Source organism: Myxocyprinus asiaticus, chromosome 29 (genome assembly GCF_019703515.2).
Source record: "Myxocyprinus asiaticus isolate MX2 ecotype Aquarium Trade chromosome 29, UBuf_Myxa_2, whole genome shotgun sequence".
In the NCBI taxonomy this organism is placed as follows: domain Eukaryota; kingdom Metazoa; phylum Chordata; class Actinopteri; order Cypriniformes; family Catostomidae; genus Myxocyprinus; species Myxocyprinus asiaticus.
The window spans coordinates 34,966,235-34,985,504 of record NC_059372.1 but is presented as its reverse complement, the minus strand read 5'-3'; the positions used below and the strand labels follow the sequence as shown (position 1 = coordinate 34,985,504).

Here is a 19,270-nt window from a genome sequence, read left to right as displayed (position 1 = left end):
CCATTAGATTGCAGATGCTGTCTTGATGCAAACGAGCACTGCAAATCAACTAACTCCATTTGCAAGTGACCCTCATCGACAGCCAGGATTACTTCTTTGGCTTTAGCACAGAACTCAAGCTCAGCTGAGATTGAAAAAGGATCTCGGGCGAACTGCAGTGCCTCACTAGTTAAGGTGAATCCATCTAAACTCTCTGTGAAGTTCTCATTGAGTTAACTGAGAAAGTCAGTCATGACAGGTGTGATGTGAACCTCTGTTGCTGCCCTCGAGAATTTGTGCAACTGAGGGAAGTGAAGCAGCTTCGTTGCTGTAAGGTCGGATGCAAAAATTCTCAGCTTGGCCTTAAAGGCCTTAAGGCATTCCACCATGTCGCCAATTGACTTCTTGCAACCCTGCAGCCGGAGATTTAACAAATTCAAGTCACACAGATGTCACAAATGTCACACAGAAAATAAACCTCTGCCATAAACTGCACATCCAACATTTGCTCCAAGAAATTAAGTGCTCTTTTTTTTGTTTACTCTTGTGAAGAAAAGACACAATTCCCTTGCAGTGTTTACAGAAACGACTCTGTCAGATTGCTCAGCCATCTGACATCATTGTGCATGTATGTTCTGAGGACATGTCAGCAACTAACTGCAGAAAGAGATGCTGCAGCCTAGATTTTGAGCGAATAAAGTTAAACATTTTCATAACAAAGTTTTGCGCAAAGCACGGACTGATGAATGATGCAGTGTAAAAACTGCATATAAAGAGCAATTGCAGACAGCTCTGCCACCAGCCCTTGTGTCCGCAATTAACAGACAGACTTTTGGTAAATCCAGTTTGTTTTCAGTGAAAAACAAAACGATCTTATCAAAACTCTCCTCACATGTAGAATGTCCATCCAATGGAATAAGTCAAAGAAGAACTGTTGCAAAACATTGAGCCAGTTCACATGCACATCAATACGCTGATTACTCTAAAATCAGGTTGTTGTTTTTTTCCTCCCCTTTTCTCCCTAATTTGGAATGCCCAATTCCCAATGCACTCTAAGTCCTCGTGGTGGCGTAGTGACTAACCTCAATCCGGGTGGTGGAGGATGAATCTCAGTTGCCTCCGCGTCTGAGACCGTCAATCCGCGCATCTTATCACGTGGTTTGTTGAGCGCGTTACCGCGGATACATAGCACGTGTGGAGGCTTCCCGCTATTCTCCGCCGCATCCACGCACAACTCACCACAGGACCCACATTATAGCGACCACGAGGAGGTTACCCAATGTGGCTCTACCCTACCTAGCAACCAGGCCAATTTTGTTGCTTAGGAGACCTGGCTGGAGTCACTCAGCACGCCCTGGATTCAAACTCGTGATTCTAGGGGTGGTAGTAAAATCAGCTTATTTAAAAAAAATCTGACAAGGCAAGAAATCCATGTTTACATGACATTTGAAATAATCACGTTATTCTCTACATTTGACGTCAAACCATGAAGAGACGTGCTCAATGCAGAAAACAGTTTTACAGAAAAATCATAGGAAGTGATTTTTTTTACCATAAGGAAAGCAGTCTGAGAGAAATAAATGACAGTAAATGGTACAGCACATATTTGATTTGTGATTAACTCATTTGTTTGTAATGAAATTTACATACATTTTAGGTTGCAATAGTTAATTGGCAATCTCATGCGAGCCATAGAAAATTTCAAACGGGCCGGATTTGGCCCATGGGCTGCCATTTGAAAAGGCTAGATCTAGAATAGATAATCAATTTAGTTTTGATTAATATAAATCTCACTAAACAAAAATTAATATATTAATACAGTTTTAATATAACACAAAATACATCTAGACATAAAATATCCAGAGAGAAGTGCGATGCAAACCAAATTTTTACAATGGAATAAAATGTGGGTGGTGCAAAAGTTGCATCCAAGGTGGTGTTATGGGTGGTTGCCAAGGCATTGTCATGCTGTTGCTAAAAACAGCAAGACACCACACTATAGTCAAAGACATCCACCTAGCGCATTGATTCCTAACCTCAAAATTCGCGTTTGAGGTATGACTGTGTGTAATTGCTGTTGTAGAACAAAACGTCGAAGTATCTTCAAGTAATATTTACCACAGACAATATTTTACTCATAAATCCAAAACTGCAATTATAAAAACCCATAGGAAATTCCAGAGGAAACCCATGGAGAATTTGCTTTCCAGGGGTCGCCTACAAACTGACTTCACAACTGAAAAGCTCTTTAATTGTAAAAAGTACAAATTATGCATGTAAACAATAAACATGTAACAAAACATAATGTATGTTTGAATTATAATATAAGCAAGAATTTTAATTTCAAGACATATTTATTGATGGAATTTGTACACTTTTAAAAAGCTAAAATATGACTAAAATGATGGAAAACTAATGATACAATTACAATTTCTTTCCTATGTAAGTAAAATGGACATTATAACTAAAATATAGATGAAATATAATTGATTATTATCACTAATTATAATCAATAATGTTAAATGATATAGTCTTTGGTACATATCTTTGATTTTGTGTCGATGAAGGGGTACTTCAGCCATACTGATGGTGCTGTGGGGGTGATTACGGAAAAACTGGTCTAGTGCATGCTTACATTTGGACACATTTGGAGTAACACTTAGGTGAAGGCATCTTTGGTGGTTGTGTCTGGACTATGCCTGGGCTTGCTTTTATGACCGTCTCGCTGCATAAGCATTAGGTACGTACAGCTGTATTCAATGAAAAACAGTGTGGTGATGCAGGTATTTTGAAGCTTGTGTTTGTGTTAGTACTACGGCACCGGTACAGGCTACTGTGCAACACTAAGTTAACACAGATCTGTCTATTGAAGCGTTTCTTTTCTCGTTTTACTTTATTTAATATTTGAGAATGTTAACTGGCTAAACTATTTGACATTTTACACAATTTTGTTGTCAGCCTAATAAGTTCTTTGCAATAAAAGTTATAACATGGTGCTGATTGGTTTATATTGATTCATTGTGCCCTCCTGTGGACGGAGGAGACAACTAAAATAATGTCTATACAATTTTAATATAATTGTGAAACATTCGAATTTCATTTTGAAAGTCCTACTGTACCTTCCAGTGGTGCCCTTCAAGGGTGCAAAAAATTCCATTAGATATTCTGTTCCCTCATGGCTTGGGTCCTTCCTTTGGCATCTGAAAAAACTTAAATTTGGACAGCTTATGTTTTTCCTGAATAGCCATTATGTATAAGGTAAATCAGTAGCAAAACTCGAGAGCTTGCATATTTGGATTTGAGAACTCGTACAATAAATATTTGTACTCGTAAGTTGAAATTTACACTCACCGCACCGATGTGAAAACTCGTAAAATAAAAATTTGAAGTTGAATGTTGCAATCTGCACTCACAGACAATAATTCAAAGCTTGTGTTTTGAATTCACAATTGCAGAGAAGTAGTCACAAATGTGTAAAACGACATTCACATAAATACAACTACAGACACAAACTTGTATTACACATTAACTTTTGTACTTTAATTCATTTTCACAGTACAACCACAAATTGGCACTTACAACCTCTCAAATCTGGCACTGCAACTTTAAATCTTCCCGCCTTCCTGCCACCGGTATGGATCATATTAACTGGGGATGTGCGCGTGCATGTGAATAATTTCACTTGCCTTCTCAGCAGTTTTGTTCAATGTGAATTGCCAAAATGAAACCGTTAAAATCACTCTTAAACTCTGTCAAATTCATTAGAACAGACATCAATGAAACAAAGCTGGTTAATAATGTTACCAACATTTTTTTATAATGTGCAAAAAGCCTTTTCTTTGCTCCTTGGCAATTCACATTGAACGAATCTGCTAAAAAGGCAAGTAAAATTATTCACACGCATGTGCACATCCCCAGTTAATACAATCCATACCGGTGGCATTCATTGGCTAGGCATCAACCAATAAAACGACTTCATCTACCCCTCCCCTCCCCCGCCGAACACTGGTCTTGCTCTCTCGCATCAGGATTTTACAAGTGCACAAGTGAGTTTTACTACAGGTTTTTTGCAAAAGTAGTTGCAAAAGTCGAGGCATGAAGATTTAAAGTTGCAGTGCCAGATTTGAGAGGTTGTAAGTGCCAATTTGTGGTTGTACTGTGAAAATGAATTAAAGTACAAAAGTTAATGTGTAATACAAGTTTGTGTCTGTAGTTGCATTTATGTTAATATCATTTTACACATTTGTGACTACTTGTGTGCAATTGTGAATTCAAAACACAAGCTTTGAATTATTGTCTGTGAGTGCAGATTGCAACATTCAACTTTTAAACATTCACAAATTTTTACATTTTCACATCAGTGCTATCAGTTTAAATTTCAACATATGAGTACGCATTTTTATTATGCAAGTTCTCAAATCTAAATATGCAAGCTCTCGAGTTTTGCTACTGATTTACCTTCATAATTATGAAACATGCATCAGATTTGTATCAGTACGCTGGTTCAAATCTGAGCCCGTATTTTCTCTGGACCAACAGAGACCTTCAGCGTTGGCTTAGGGCCTGATGACAACAGTCTTTCCTCTGAACACGACTCATTTCACTCTGTGCTGCTCCAGGGGCACTTAGAAAGGGCCACTCCATTATACTGTCTGTGCAGTATGATGTGGAGCCACAAAAGAGAGAGCGAAAAAAAGAAATATGAGAAATATCAAATAAAGGAAAGTGAATTAAATGGCTCTACTGTGTTTGTGGTTAGATAATAAACAGATAATATTTATCTGTGAGAACAGTCAAACTTCTCTGAGCATCTGTTTACAGTTGGGGACTGTGTGGATGTGGGTCACCTCACTATCTATAATGCAGCCTGACTGTGTGTGTATGTAAATATCGTAAGCACCGTCACCCCGCATGACACAGGCAGACAAACACATGCACACACGCACACACACACACACACACACACACACGCACACACACACATACACATACACACAGAGTTGATCCGTGTCCACACATAGTTTTGATTGTGCAGGCATACACTATGGGAAACAAAATTCATGATAATCACAAACTTTTCTGGCTGTAATATAATATTTAAGTGTGACTTAAAGGGCCAGATGCTTTTTGGGGCCACTGTAGTTGACACTTTTTATTCTACTGTCCCTAACATTCATTTGGTTTCGACTCTTTTGTTCGGTGTGTTTTTCAGGAAGCAGATATGTCACGCCACTTGGCAGTATTTCAGATAGGCGAAAGCTAACTGGCCTGCTGAAAAGTGCACAATAATCATTGAACATTGTGAGTGGTGTGCTAAAGTTAGCAGCACACACACACACACACACACACACACACACACACACACACACACATCATTCTTCCTGTGGTCTGTTGAAATGCGCTCAGCCGCTGACTTGTGTGACTGTTTCAGAAGTGCAATTGCCTACCAGTTGCTGACTGCTGATTCAGGACCCCAATATTATATTATTCACAACCATTCCCAGATCAGTTTTGATTGCAAAAATGGTCCAATGAGAAAACTTTGCAGTTAATATCGAAGACACAATACTCATTAAAGACATACTCATTAAAGGAGTATTATAGAATTAATGTCTATGAACAGCATCTGTGGCATGCTGTCAATTATCCAGAACAAAAATAAATAAATATATATTCATTCTTCAGTTTGTAAGAACAAACTGGGAGTAATTCACTTACAATGGAAGCCTTGCAGGCAAGTGGGCCGGTGGGTTTAAAGGTGCACTCAGTAATATTTTTTACTCATTTAAAAAGTTTTACTTCTAAAGATATGAATAATAATTTTGAAACATAACTATAAAGTCATGAACACTCATGTGAGATGAAGAGTTCAGTCATATCAGTAACCTTATAAAAGCTGTTTTATTCTACATAGAGCAGGGGTGCCTCGTAGGGGAAGCCATTTTATGATCACATGACCAGCTGAATACTACACGCTTAATCTCAGTAACTGCCCTGTTATTGGACCCTTTCATTCATGGATTCAATTTATCCTGGCTTACTGTGCATAGTGAATTTCTACAATGGCATTGGTAACTAAAAACCACTGTGTTTGAATGATGCAGCATCCAGGCCACTAGGTGTCAGTGTAAGCCAATGAAAGCCACTTCGGAATACTTCAAAAAATTACTGAGTGCACCTTTAAACTAGAAATGTGCAGCTCGTATTTTTGTTAAAGCACATTTATTAATTCTTCGACTCTTTTATTTGTTATGTAAAGTTGTCTTTGAGGTGAGACTACTTTTCTAGGTGGAGTAACTTCTGATATGAGTAAGAAATGTAATTCCAGTGTGTGGAATTTGAGAACTAAATTTGCATTAGCTGAACCAGCCTGAAAAATTGCTTTTTTTATCGTTATCTGAGCTTAAGAAGCACAATTTATGATACCATTGTTGTCCGATTTTACTGCTGATTTGAAATAAGTTATTTGATCATAATCTTGACCAACCATTTTGGAGATTTCCAAAAAGAGTTTGTTCGTGTGTGTAAGCGTGTTTGCTTTTGTCACCATGACCTGGGCAAAGTTGTAAAGTGAACAGCATTCCTGTGGTACACACACTCCCTCAAACTCCCTGATGTTTTCTTTTATTCATTTCTTAGGCACATGTTAACATTTGAAAAGTTAGCAGTTCCACGTGACCAACGAGCATTTCATACATGATATCTCTCTTTTTGACATGTATTTTCATTTGTTTGCTCCCCCCGCCACCCTCCTCTCTCATTCAACCACTCATTTTCACTCCATCCTTCACTTTTAACCGAGAGCGGAGTAACAGCCCTCCCACATCCCCTCTCGCTCCGTGCTGATGGACAGATAGTCACGGATGAGATCCGGCAGAGTGTTATGATCCATTAGGATCCACTTAAACACAATAGGATGTTTCAGGTCTGATGGGTAAACTGAGGTCTGTGCTATTATCCACAGATGTGCTATTCATAAATCAGCGCAATCCTGTTTTGTGTGCAGGCCTTTTCACTGTGTAACTATCTCTATCTATATTGTAAAATGAAGATTATTCAGCAGTTACTCTAGTTCTGGTCCTCTAATCAGATTAGACAAGTGACGTTCCGTGTGTGCTAATGCTTAGTATAAGAGCTTTTAGGACACTTCACTGTTTCTATCACTTTGCTTGTGTGTGTTTGCGGCGTTACTGACAAGCTGTTAGTCTTGTTGACACACAACAGTTGATTCTAGTTTGGCTTTGTATTGACATTTTCATTAAGGGAGCAAATAGACAAAATAACTGGTCATATTTTGTCTGAAACACAAGTTACCCCACACTGACTTCTTTCTTATTGAATTGTTGTGTAAAAGTCAGGGCAATCACATTAGCAAGGTATCGCCTAAAAATGTCCTGCACCATGGAAACATCACAGAATGGTCTCTCCTCAGTTTAGACGATTTTGTCCCAGGCTTGGCAATCTTTGAATATTATCATGTTTTTCACTACAATGTGTTATTATACTAAGAAATACATTATATTAGTTACATTATACTATCATATCAATATAGACCCCCTAAAGTCTTGGGTGTACTTTGTTTTTTCGCACACCGTTCCATCCCGCGCTGGGTCGAGTGCTTAACCTTTTGAAGTATTCTCTTTTGACCGTGAGCGCATACGGACGCGTTCGACACATTGGAACTACGAGTGCTTTGTGATACTCTATTAGCACAGTCAAGGGTCTAGAAAAGGTGGGCTGCATGTGGACAGTCCATGCGGACTCTGCTGGTGACTATTTGCGTCACGCATTCTGTGCGTGAGACGTTTCGACATGAAAATCCGAAGTATACTTTGGCCTTAACCCAACCCCATTCCTAAACCTAACCAATTCTCAACAATATAAAAAGACGTTACAAGAAAATTCAAGTACAGTCACAAAAGCACTATAAATTATTTTTAATTCATAAAGAATTTTCAAATCATTACATTTCAAGGCAATTGCAATTACCTGCTGCTGAATCACATCCAAACTTAGTACAAAAGAATCCTTGATATTGCTTCACCTCATGCGACCTCCCTTCCACATGTGTGGACGTTGTATTTTGCTTCGCTATAAACGAACGCATAATTTAAATCAATTTAAACCAGCTAAATACTGTTCACAACACTTTAGTCTGTCATTTAAGGGTTAAACTTTTGTCACACCAAGTCACGACACAACAACATGACATAGATTTAAGCGCTTCTACAGGCGCAGAGCCAACAAAAGTGCCTCTGGTAAGAAACGTCTAACTTTTTTCATTGAAACCTGTTTGGGTGTAAAAAGTAATCACTGTCTCATTTTTCACTTTTAAAAATGTATTAATCTGTGGGTCATTTTGCTTAATTTTAATATACATTTTGTCATGTTTAATTTCATTATCACTGTACAATACGGTTAAATACATTTACATTTATAAATGCATTCCTATATTTACTGTACATTTTCACATTGAGAATCAGTGGGTTCATCCAAAAGCTGAAAAATGTTACCTGTACCTTTATATGGGGTTAGGATGAAAATCAGGTGCATTTCAAACTGTTCTGAGACCAGTGCATCAACTTTTAGGAAAACTATCTGCTCTTTTTTTTTTTTACTCTTTTTTTTTTTTTTTTTTTAAGGTACTACCAGTTACAAATAAAAAAGTGAAATGGAAAATGCACACTTCAGTCACCCTCGGGTCTCAGAAGGTTAAATATAAGACTAGATTTAAGGCTGAAGGCTGCTTGAAAAAAGACCACAAAAAGGCTTTGGTATGGTAAGATATACAGTGTGCACATAGAACTTAGATTAAACCTATTTTAGCATTGTTTGGGACAAAAATGTAAACTGCATGATTCATTTAACCAGTTTATCACTCAGTATGATCTTATAGGTTTCTTTTAAAATTGACCCATTTGTAAAAAAATTCCTGAATGTTCTTGAAACAAAATTGCTTAATGCTTGAAATAAAAAGTGTTTAATATTTTAATTTTTAAATCATCTAAAAAATGATTTGCAAGATATTCTCAGAAAACAAGTCTGAAAACATCCTGCACAATGAAAACGTCACGGACAGAACGGCCTCTCCTCAGTTCAGATGATTCCATCACAGGCTCGGCAATCTTTGAATTTTATCGTGTTTTTCCCTTCAATGTGTTATTATACTTAGAAATACATTATTTTATTTTAATTACACTATACTATCATATCGATACATTTTGGAATTTTGCTTTCATCTTTATATATATATATATATATATATATATATTTGATTAAAAACAAGACACAGATATTCAATAATAATAAGATTTTTTAAAGTGTAGCTGAATAACTCGCTTGTTACTTCTATATTCCTGTCTTTCTACAGTTTGACGTTGAACTGTCAGATCCATATCAGCAACAAAACACACTTCCATCTCTCCTTTTCATCTATATTTTATTTTCATCTCTCTCTCTCTTTCTCTCGCTGTAGTGTTAGAGGCAGTTCTCTAATTATAGACTTACCTACCCCCTCCTCCTGTTTTCCACCACACTGTTATGTAAAGTTCTGCTCCACTCCAGATCCACACACACTCACACACATTGGTAGGAGGGACAGTGTCCATGTTTACCAAAGGATCAGGCTACAGCACAGCATCAGCATGATAGATGAATGGACTTTAATAGCCCACAACATTGTGATATATAAAAGCCCTTCTTACGCAAGTTACTTTGTGTCTGACAAATGGCAATGCCTTTAAATCAAAGCACACTGCCAAACTCTCTCTCTCTAAAAAAACTCACATTTGCTCATACAGTTATGTAACATTTTATAATAATGTAAATGATATAAAACTGCTCTCTTGCAAGTTTACTTATCCATTTCCAAACAGAAAAGTTGTTTGGAAAAAAACAAAACAAAACAAGAGTGTCTGACAATATCTGTTCATGTTTGATTCATTAGATATAATTTCTGAAACTCTATACAGCCTACGGCTCTATTTAACTCTCTGTGTGTCTCTGTCTATGGTTGAATCTTTTATTGCAGATAAATGTGTTTTTAGTAGTAACTGCTAAGCTGTATCTATTGCTAGACATACTGTATCTAAGGACCAGAATATCATAGAGACTTGAGGGTGGGCTCCTTTGACATGGAAAAGAAAACAACCCAGAACACCCTAGTAACCACCATAGCAACCATCAAGCAATGCCCCTAGCAATCAGTGTTGGGGAGTAGTTAACTAAATCGTCCTAAATCCAAATCATTAAAGTGAATCAGTTCTTACAGAGAGTTCATGTAAATTAACATATTTGTTTAGCCCTTACAAAAATTAACCATGGTTTTACTATAGTAATCATGAATATAATGACTATTATCATTGTATTTATTCATTTAAAATCGTCAGAACATAAGCTCCATAGTAGCTAACAACTTTTTTTTTTTTAAAGAGTAGCTTGACTGTATTTTAACTATTTAAGTTAAAGGGACAGTTCACACCAAAATGAAAATTCTCTCATCATTTACTCACCCTCATGCCATCCCAGATGTGTATGACTTTCTTTCTTCTGCTGAACACAAACAGAGATTTTTAGAAGAGTATTTCAGCTCTGTAGGTCCATACAATGCAAATGAATGGTGATCAGATTTTTGTAGCTCCAAAATCACATAAAGGAAACATAAAATTAATCCTGACACCAGTGGTTTAATTTATATCTTCAGAAATGAAATGACAGATGTGGGTGAAAAACAGAATAAAATTTAAGTCCTTTTTTACTGTGAATCTCCACCTATACTTTCACTTCCACATTCTTTTTCTTTTGTTTTTGGTGATTACATATCGCCACCTACTGGACAGGGAGGAGAATTTAAAGTAAAAATAAATATTGACTTAAATATTTATCTGTTTCTCACCCACACCTATCATATCACTTCTGAAGACATGGATTTAACAACTGGAGTCTTATTGCATTGCATTGTATGGACCTACAGAGCTGAAATATTCTTCTAAAAATCTTTGTGCTTAGCAAATTAAAGAAAGTCATACACATCTTGGATGGCATGAGGGTGAGTAAATAATAGAGAATTTTTATTTTTGGGGAACTATTCCTTTAAGCTTGGGAAGCTAGAATTTGAAAGTATATGCTGTTTAAGTAGAACATTCAAAATCTGAACATTAGAAAAAGAAAGAAAGAAAGAAAGAAAGAAAGAAAGAAAATGTCAAACAATAATCTACTCTCCAGCTAGGAGGTAGATCAGAACAAACCCCACAATACACAAACAGATACACAGAGACAGAAATTTGCACCCACATAACAACACCACTTTCTCATGCATCCAAATTTAGTTTGACATGTCAGCAGGTAGAGAGAAACGTTCCACACATGATAAAACTGAGAATGCTCTGAGCCACACCATCAATGTGACTGTAAAATATTAATAGAGCATGACAACTGTATGGGGTTATTTTTCATATTAACATACAAATGGATTTACAAATCAAAATTTGGTTCACAAATAAATTGAATGAGATCCACAAATAAATGTAAGGAGTTTCACAAAAATGAAATGAATTCACAAATAAAAAGAATGAGATTTATAAATATATGTTAGGAGTTTCACAATAAAGTGAATTCACAAATAAAAAGAATGAGATTTATAAATATATGTTAGGAGTTTCACAATAAAGTGAATTCACAAATAAATAAAATAAGATTTGCAAACAAAATATTATTTACAAAAATATTTTTTTACTCACAAATACAACTCTGTCCAGCATTCATTTGTGAATCACATGCATTTATTTGTGAATTGCTTCCTGTGCATTTGTGGATCGTTACATGCATTTGTCGATTTTGAAACAAATCTAGCATCAAACGGGCACAAAAATCTACAAATAGGTGGACTCCACCCATCGTCTACTCAAGCTAATCAAATAACGGCCACATTGTGCGGACCAATCGTAGCACGTTCTATCTTCAACCAATCACGATTCGTTTTACTATCAAGGCAGGACCAGAGTCACAGCGCTCTCATGAGCATGGAATCAAGCACATACAGATAAGCTCCAAGGCCGCAAACTTTTAAAGAAACGGACATCAGTGGAATACTGTGATTTAATGTTCATATAATTTTCTCTCAGTTATAAACATGTGTAGTGTCTTGTTAAATGTCAACAGCTGAAAATTGCCCATTTGTTGAGTGTCCTGATCATTAGCTTTATAGCTAACCTGGCTGACTGTATGAGTCTGCTATTTTAATTTTAACCAAGTTTCTTGACTGAAATGTGACATCAAAGCCTTTACTTATAATGTTACATGGCAGATCCAAACAGACACACTACTACACTGTAATTTATTTTTATTTATTTTATTTTTTTTATTTTTATGTTTTTAACAATACATTTTAAATTTTTTCCCTGTATTTCAAAATGACAGGAACATTTTATTAAAATTACAAGAATAAACTGTTTATTGAAATGTGTCACGTGATTTAACAAAAAATTCTGTATAAATGAAATACATTAAATATCTATTTTTTAACAGCTATTAAATGACAATTTTAACAAAACTAAATGTAAAAAAGTATTCTTTATTGACAAAAGTAGCCTCATTTTCTCTAATTTTACAAAAATTGCTTTTGTTATGGTGATATATCACTGTCAAATACATAAAAATACTGTTAATAATACATTTAAAAATGTATAATTGCAAGAAAATATATGACTAAAGAAAGAAATATTTTGTCATTTTGCATAATTTAACCACTACTTTACATACATAAACTGAAAAAACACAGGTACTGACTATCCTAGAGACAGTTAAAAACTAAATTTAATCAGATTTTGACTCACTTTATCACTACATTTGTATTAATTAAAGTCTGTCCACAGGATATTTTTTTAACTAAAGCTCCTCAGTGGATCGACAGAGGTACAATTTCTACATTTTACAAGCATTTTAACATTGAGGAATTTTTTTAGTGGAGTTAGCCTGTGATTCTTTAGATTAAATTAAGTATTTTTTAAGGTTACTGCTGTGTAATTTAACTGATAGACTTAAATGCCATTCATTTTTCTCTCCATTCTAAAGAATACTGACAGCTTAAAGGACTTGTTTGGACTAGTTTCCCGCCCTAGTTTGAACAAGCTGGATGTATTTTGTTGTTCGCATGTTACATGTTTCCGCAGTAAGTAACAAGTGTGTGTGCGTTTACTGTAAATAGCCATATTTTTTTATTTGTTCTAAATGGGCAACATAAACTGTTTGATCATTTGTAGGGATGTCTTTCAATCCGTTGTGAATGTAACTAGCCTTTCTTATCTCTCTGTTTCAGGGGTTTGCTGAGGAGCATTTTACAAACCAGAATCTACCAAACACACGTATGCAGAACTTGATCGGCACAGTCTTCGCTGATGACTTTATATCATCAGAAGACATTTGAGTCGGAAAAGACTTCTGATGAACTTGCTGAGATTCTCTTGATTCCTTAAAGGTATTATGGTCTTAGTTGTTTAATATTGTTCTGTGGTTCAACAGACCTTGATTTTACACAGAATAATTTGAGCCTGTCCCAAACTTAAAGGGAGTTTACTCAAAAATAAAACCTAATTTACTCTCCCTCATGCCATCTCAGATGTGTATGACTTTCTTTCTTCTGCAGAACACAAATGAAGATTTTTAAAAGAATATTTCAGCTCTGTCGGTCCATTCAATTCAAGAGAATGATAGTTGATAAAAGTAATCCTTTCGACTTGAGTGATTTAATCAATGTCTTCTGAGGTGATCCAGTTGGTTTTGGGTGAGAACAGACCAAAATAAAACCCCTTTTTCACTGAACATCTTTCCATTGCAATCTCGAAGCACAATCATGATTTCAAGCTCGATTACACTTCCTGGTGCTTAATGCATTTGTACAGCACTAGATGGCGCTATAGGAAGTGTAATTGAGCTTGGAATCATGATCACCAAGGAGATTTATAGTGAAAAATTCATTATATTTTGGTCTATTCTCACCTACAATAAACCAACTGGATCAATTCAAAAGATATAGAATTAACTACTGGAGTCGTATGGATTACCTTTTATGCTGCCTTTATGTGCTTTTTTGGAGCTTAGGCTTTGGTCCCCATTCACTTGCACTGAATTAACCTACAGAGCTGAAATATTCTTCTAAAAATCTTTGTTTGCGTTCATCAGAAGAAAAAAAGTCATACACAACTGGGATGACATAAGAGTGAGTAAATGATGAGAGAATTTTCATTTTTGGGTGAACTATTTCTTTAATGGTGAGTGTACTGAAAAGATGTATTCACATGTTATGTTAGAATATGTTTATGTTATAAACCCAGACAAAATCTGTGCATGCAGAAAACTCACTTATCATTTCTTAAATGTTCTACAAATTCCCCATCACTTGCATGTTGTTTGTGAAATAGTTTGGCTTATTGTGTGATGCTTTTAGCAACCATTAAGAGTATAGTACTCTCAGTTTCCGTTAACACATTTTACCATAAATCCCTTCCACAAAATTGTGCAGATTTCCCCAAAAAATCTGCTTGGAAAGGCCAAAAATGTCTACAGATTCCGTCAGGGCCTAAGCTTTCCTATCTTCAGACTATTGTGAAGGTTACAAAAGCAATGAATTTGGGTTGGGAACTGAGGGGTTTTAGATAATTCACAATGTTTAGGCTGAATAACACATTCAACATTTAACACTAGATTAAAAATGTACTTTCAGGATCAACATAGTGTCCACACAAGTCGAACCACTGTGCTTCGTGCACTTCCTGTGCTGCAGAGAAGACACTTCAAGATTCTTCAAAACATGTGGGATAAATTACTTTATTCACACATTTCTAAATCATTTAGCCATTTTTTCAACTTAAAGGAATACCTCACCCAAAAATGTAAATTCTCTCAACATTTACTCAACCTCGTGCCATTTCAGACTTTCACCTGCAGATCACAAACACATATTTATAAGAGTATTTCAGCTCTGTAAGGCCATACAATGCAAGTGAATGGGCGTCAGAACTTTGAACTCCAAAAAGCAGTTAAAAACAGCATAAAAGTAATCCATAAGACTCCAGTGGTTAAATCCATGTCTTCAGAAGTGATATAATTAGTGTGGGTGAGAAACAGATCAATTATTTAAGTCCTTTATTACTATAAATCTCCACCTTCAAAGTTCTGGTCACCATTCACTTGCATTGTATGGATTTACAGAGCTGAAATATTCTTCTAAAATCTTTGTTTGTGTTCAGCAGAACAAAGAAAGTCATACACATCTGGGATGGCATGAGGGTGAGTAAATGTTGAGAAAATTTTCATTTTTGGGGGAACTATCCTTTTAAAGAAGATGATTTATAAAAAAACAAAAAAAACAAACAAACAAACAAACAAACAAAGCTTTTGTCTTCCATGGAAGAAATACAGTCATATAGGTCTGGAACAAGTGAGTAAATAATGACATAATTTTTGTGTGAAATATTCGTTTATGTAGGTGTGTATTTTGAAACAGATTTTAATAAACTGTTCTTTAATTTTGCCACTTTTTTCTATTTCTGCATTTCAGGGCTGAAGATTCAGAAGAGCCACATGTTGGATATTCACCAGTTGCCCTGTTAACAGCAGTCAGAGAACTCACAGATGCTGCAATTTACTACAATCTGGTCAAACATTTCATTGTTCTTGAAAGCGAAGTCATCACACACCTGCCCAGGCTTTTCAGATTTCTTTTTACGTTTGGACTGATTTATGCACTGGATCTGAGTTACCCAAAATAGTTTTAAAGACAGGTGGCTTTATAAGGTTTTAACGTTGAAGGTTTTAACTAATGCAGCTGTAGACAATTTATCCTGTTGCTGTCAATATATATATTTTTTTCAGTGTTGTGCCTCATGTTTTGTTAATAACTGTACCTTGTCTTTTTATATTAAATGTGTTTACTACCTGCAGTTTGCTTATTTATTTTCTTTTTTTATGTTTAAGTTGCAAAAATGTCACATTTAAGTTAAGGAAATTAAAAATAAAAATAAAAAAAAAGTTGCAAAACATTTTTTGAAGTTAATACAAAGCATATTCATGATTTCAAAAACATATATTTTTAAGTTGTATAAATATATTAATTAAGTTTGCAGAACTTTATATTTTGAGTTGTGATTAATTAAAATAAACATTAGTTACTGCATATTTTGATAGGACCAAAGTCATTTCTTTTAATTTATAGTTTCTGAGAAAAACAAGTTATGCATACTTGAGACTTTGATACTTGTAAAAGTAAAGGCAATCAGTTTTTTAAGTTAGTAGAACTTATACAGGCTTATAGAGTTTTCGATTGAGCTTAAATTTATTGAACCTGTATTCCCTTAAGCTTTGAATGTGGTATGTACAACAGACTTCAGAACTTTTTTCCAATAAATGCATTAGTTTCATACCGTGTGCTGCCTCTGTAATCTCGTTTGACAGTCACCGAAAAATGAGAAAATAGAATTGACATTTATAACTGGCATTATACCTAGTTCTAGTAACTTGACCTAATCGACTTCATCTAACATGATATAAACATGTAGGCTAAACAAGGCAATAAGGCTTAAATATAGGAGAACATAACTGATTCAAGTTAAATGAAAACCATTCATTCATATTAAACGAACACCCTTCATTCAAGTTAAACGAACACCATTCATTCATTTTAAACGAACACCATTCATTCAAGTTAGTTTTACATGGTCTGTTTTATTGCATTTTGTTAAAAGAACTTGTTTCAATCACGTGGAACCACTGCATGTGTGCGTATGTGTGTTTGATATAATTTTTTAATTCATATTATGTAAAGGCAAAAAGGCCATAGAATTTTTTTTCAGGGGCGGAAAACAAAAGCTGTTCCCAGAACTAAAACATTTTAGAGATTGGTTTGTCAGCTTTAAAAAATTATGAACCAGTGAAAAAAGCAACAAAAGTGTTGTGTGAAAAATATGCTTAAGCATTTAAAGCCGTTGCTAATGAGTTCTTGTAATATGCTGAACAAATAATTTGTATGTTGTTTTGTATGTTGTTTATGTAAATAATAATAAATAAATAAAGAATCAATGAGTCGTGGTGTATTTTTTTAATTAGTATTGTGAACTATTTTCCAAAATGTTGCCACAGGCATAAAGTTTTAATTCTACAGCATAACCTTTATGTAAAGATTTTTTGGGGGGGCAACTGCTGCAACAATTTCACTATTTCAGTGATTTTAAAGGATCATGCAGACAAATCTCATCCTGCTTCAATAAGATAATTAGTTTATATTTTTTTAAATGAAGAATGACACAATGCAAAAGTACAGTTAATCTACATTTAGAGAAAGAAAATGCATTTATTTTGACAGTTTATTAATGTATTTGAATAATTGTTTTTTTATTGTTAACAGATTTTTTTGCAACACTTCTGACAATTAGTTTAAACCTGGGCTTTCGCAAAGTAAAATTACATGTTTTTATTTTGTGTTTTATATATAAATGGTCTTAGATTTACAGTATTTTTTGTAATAACAATAGTAATTATCTGTACTTAAGCTTTTCTTTATCATTCTTTTAAAGATAATCATTCTGTGTTTTAGAGGTGTATGACTCTATTCTAACAATATATGTTAAAAGTAAAAGATTTCATGGAATTATAGGGAGATTTCTTGTAGAATTACAGTAATAGACGTTAAATATGGTAAAGCAAATTACTGTTTGTTTGTTTTTTACAGTTTATCTATGTTTTTAATCTGACAGTACTTTTCTGTTTTTCAACAGACATTTTCCAGCACCCCTACTGCCAGAAAATTACAGTTTTTTTTTTTTGTTTTTTTAACAGTGTAGACACTACAAAAGATCAGTAGTACAGATAGTGTCTTTATAAAACATGAATCATATTAGATGATCTTAGGAGCACAAACCATAAATTAATACCCTATATTACACAGTGTACAAAATCTGCTATGCCAATAATTTGATTTCACATTATGGTAATGTATTAAAACAAATGTAAGTAATATTTCAAAGGATTTATATTTTTAGCACTAAGTGTTATAGCAGACCAGTCCAATGTTACTCACAAGAAATAATTATGTTAACCCTGTAAAACAAAGCGTGTTTCACTTATTTACTCAGGAAGTATATGGGCTGTGAGAGGAGGACAATAATAATAATAATAATAATAATAATAATAAAACAGTTGCGAGGATACTGGAGAACTGGTGCTCTCTGCTCCACATCACAAAAACTTGGAAACAGTTGTGGGACCTTTGTGCTACTGGTGGTAAGACATCACAAAGCTCCACGGCCCAGTCTTGTTTATGTAACATGTTCTTTTCTATACAGTAATGGACTTGTTTTTAACGTGTAACTGTTATTTTTTCCAATCATTTGTGCAGAATGCTCTTACCCTGACTAGGAGTATCCATCACAGACAACTGCAACAACACCATGACGTAGCAATGAGGATACTCATGTACAAAAAACTCAAGCAAAATTCCAGCATTCCAGTTGTAATGTTCAATTCCAGTGTTTCTGTGTGTAAATACATGTACTAAAATGTACTATCTTTTGTAGTTACATGCATGACAACCTGTAATTTGTAACCAAAAAATTATACCTTTTAGCCAACAGACTTGCTTTAAAGTGTTAAAAAAACAGTGTGGCAGAGAGAAAATTTTCCCTGTCACTTTAAGGATCCGCCACCAATCCCAAACCTGAGAGTATAAAATGGCTGCTCATTTGAGTGCACCAGGTGTGTGAGACAGAAGTGTGAGACAAGTGTGGGGTGAACAGAGTCAGTGCTTGGAGAAAGTTTGCCCAGTGTACGTGTGATATCAGAAGCGCCATTGGAGTGAGAAAAGAACAGAGGACTACAAAAAGTTCCAACTAGTGCTTAACATTGTTTGCCTGGATACAAAGAAAGGACCAAACCATCTAACCATTGACTCAATGTTTAAAACGGAGTGGCATGAATAGCAGAGGATTGCTGTCCCGCTGAAGTGCTCTGTAGCAGAGTTAAGTTGGATACAAATGTTTGAAGTGTCAGGTGATCATTTGGTGACAGGCCTAAACCTGTCTGGTGCCCGAATTTATTTATTCAGTTATTATTATTTAATTGAATTATTTATTTAAATTTATTCTGGAGGCTGCACCTGTTACAACAGACACTCTTAAAACCTATTTACCTTAAAATGCCTTGACAGAACTCAATAAAAGTTTTGGCAACTAAATGACAAAAAATATTTTATCAAATGAGATGAGTCATCATTTATACTCATATTCATGTTTTCCAAACCCAA

At 35.0% G+C, this 19,270-nt stretch overlaps 1 protein-coding gene and 1 long non-coding RNA gene across 8 annotated transcripts in view; one reads left to right on the top strand and one right to left on the bottom strand.

Moving 5' to 3' along the window:
* LOC127419954 (zinc finger protein 704-like) overlaps positions 1 to 19,270 on the bottom strand; it is a 102,896-nt gene that overhangs the window by 49,870 nt on the left and 33,756 nt on the right. The gene's annotated exons all lie outside the window — the stretch shown is intronic.
* Positions 12,450 to 17,752, top strand: LOC127419973 (uncharacterized). 2 transcript variants are annotated; one of them, XR_007893763.1, is made up of 4 exons: positions 12,450 to 13,147; positions 13,295 to 13,453; positions 14,699 to 14,787; positions 15,536 to 17,752. It is a non-coding gene; the product is annotated as an uncharacterized LOC127419973 (long non-coding RNA). The 2 variants fall into 2 exon arrangements; XR_007893762.1 differs by having other exon boundaries at positions 14,699 to 17,752.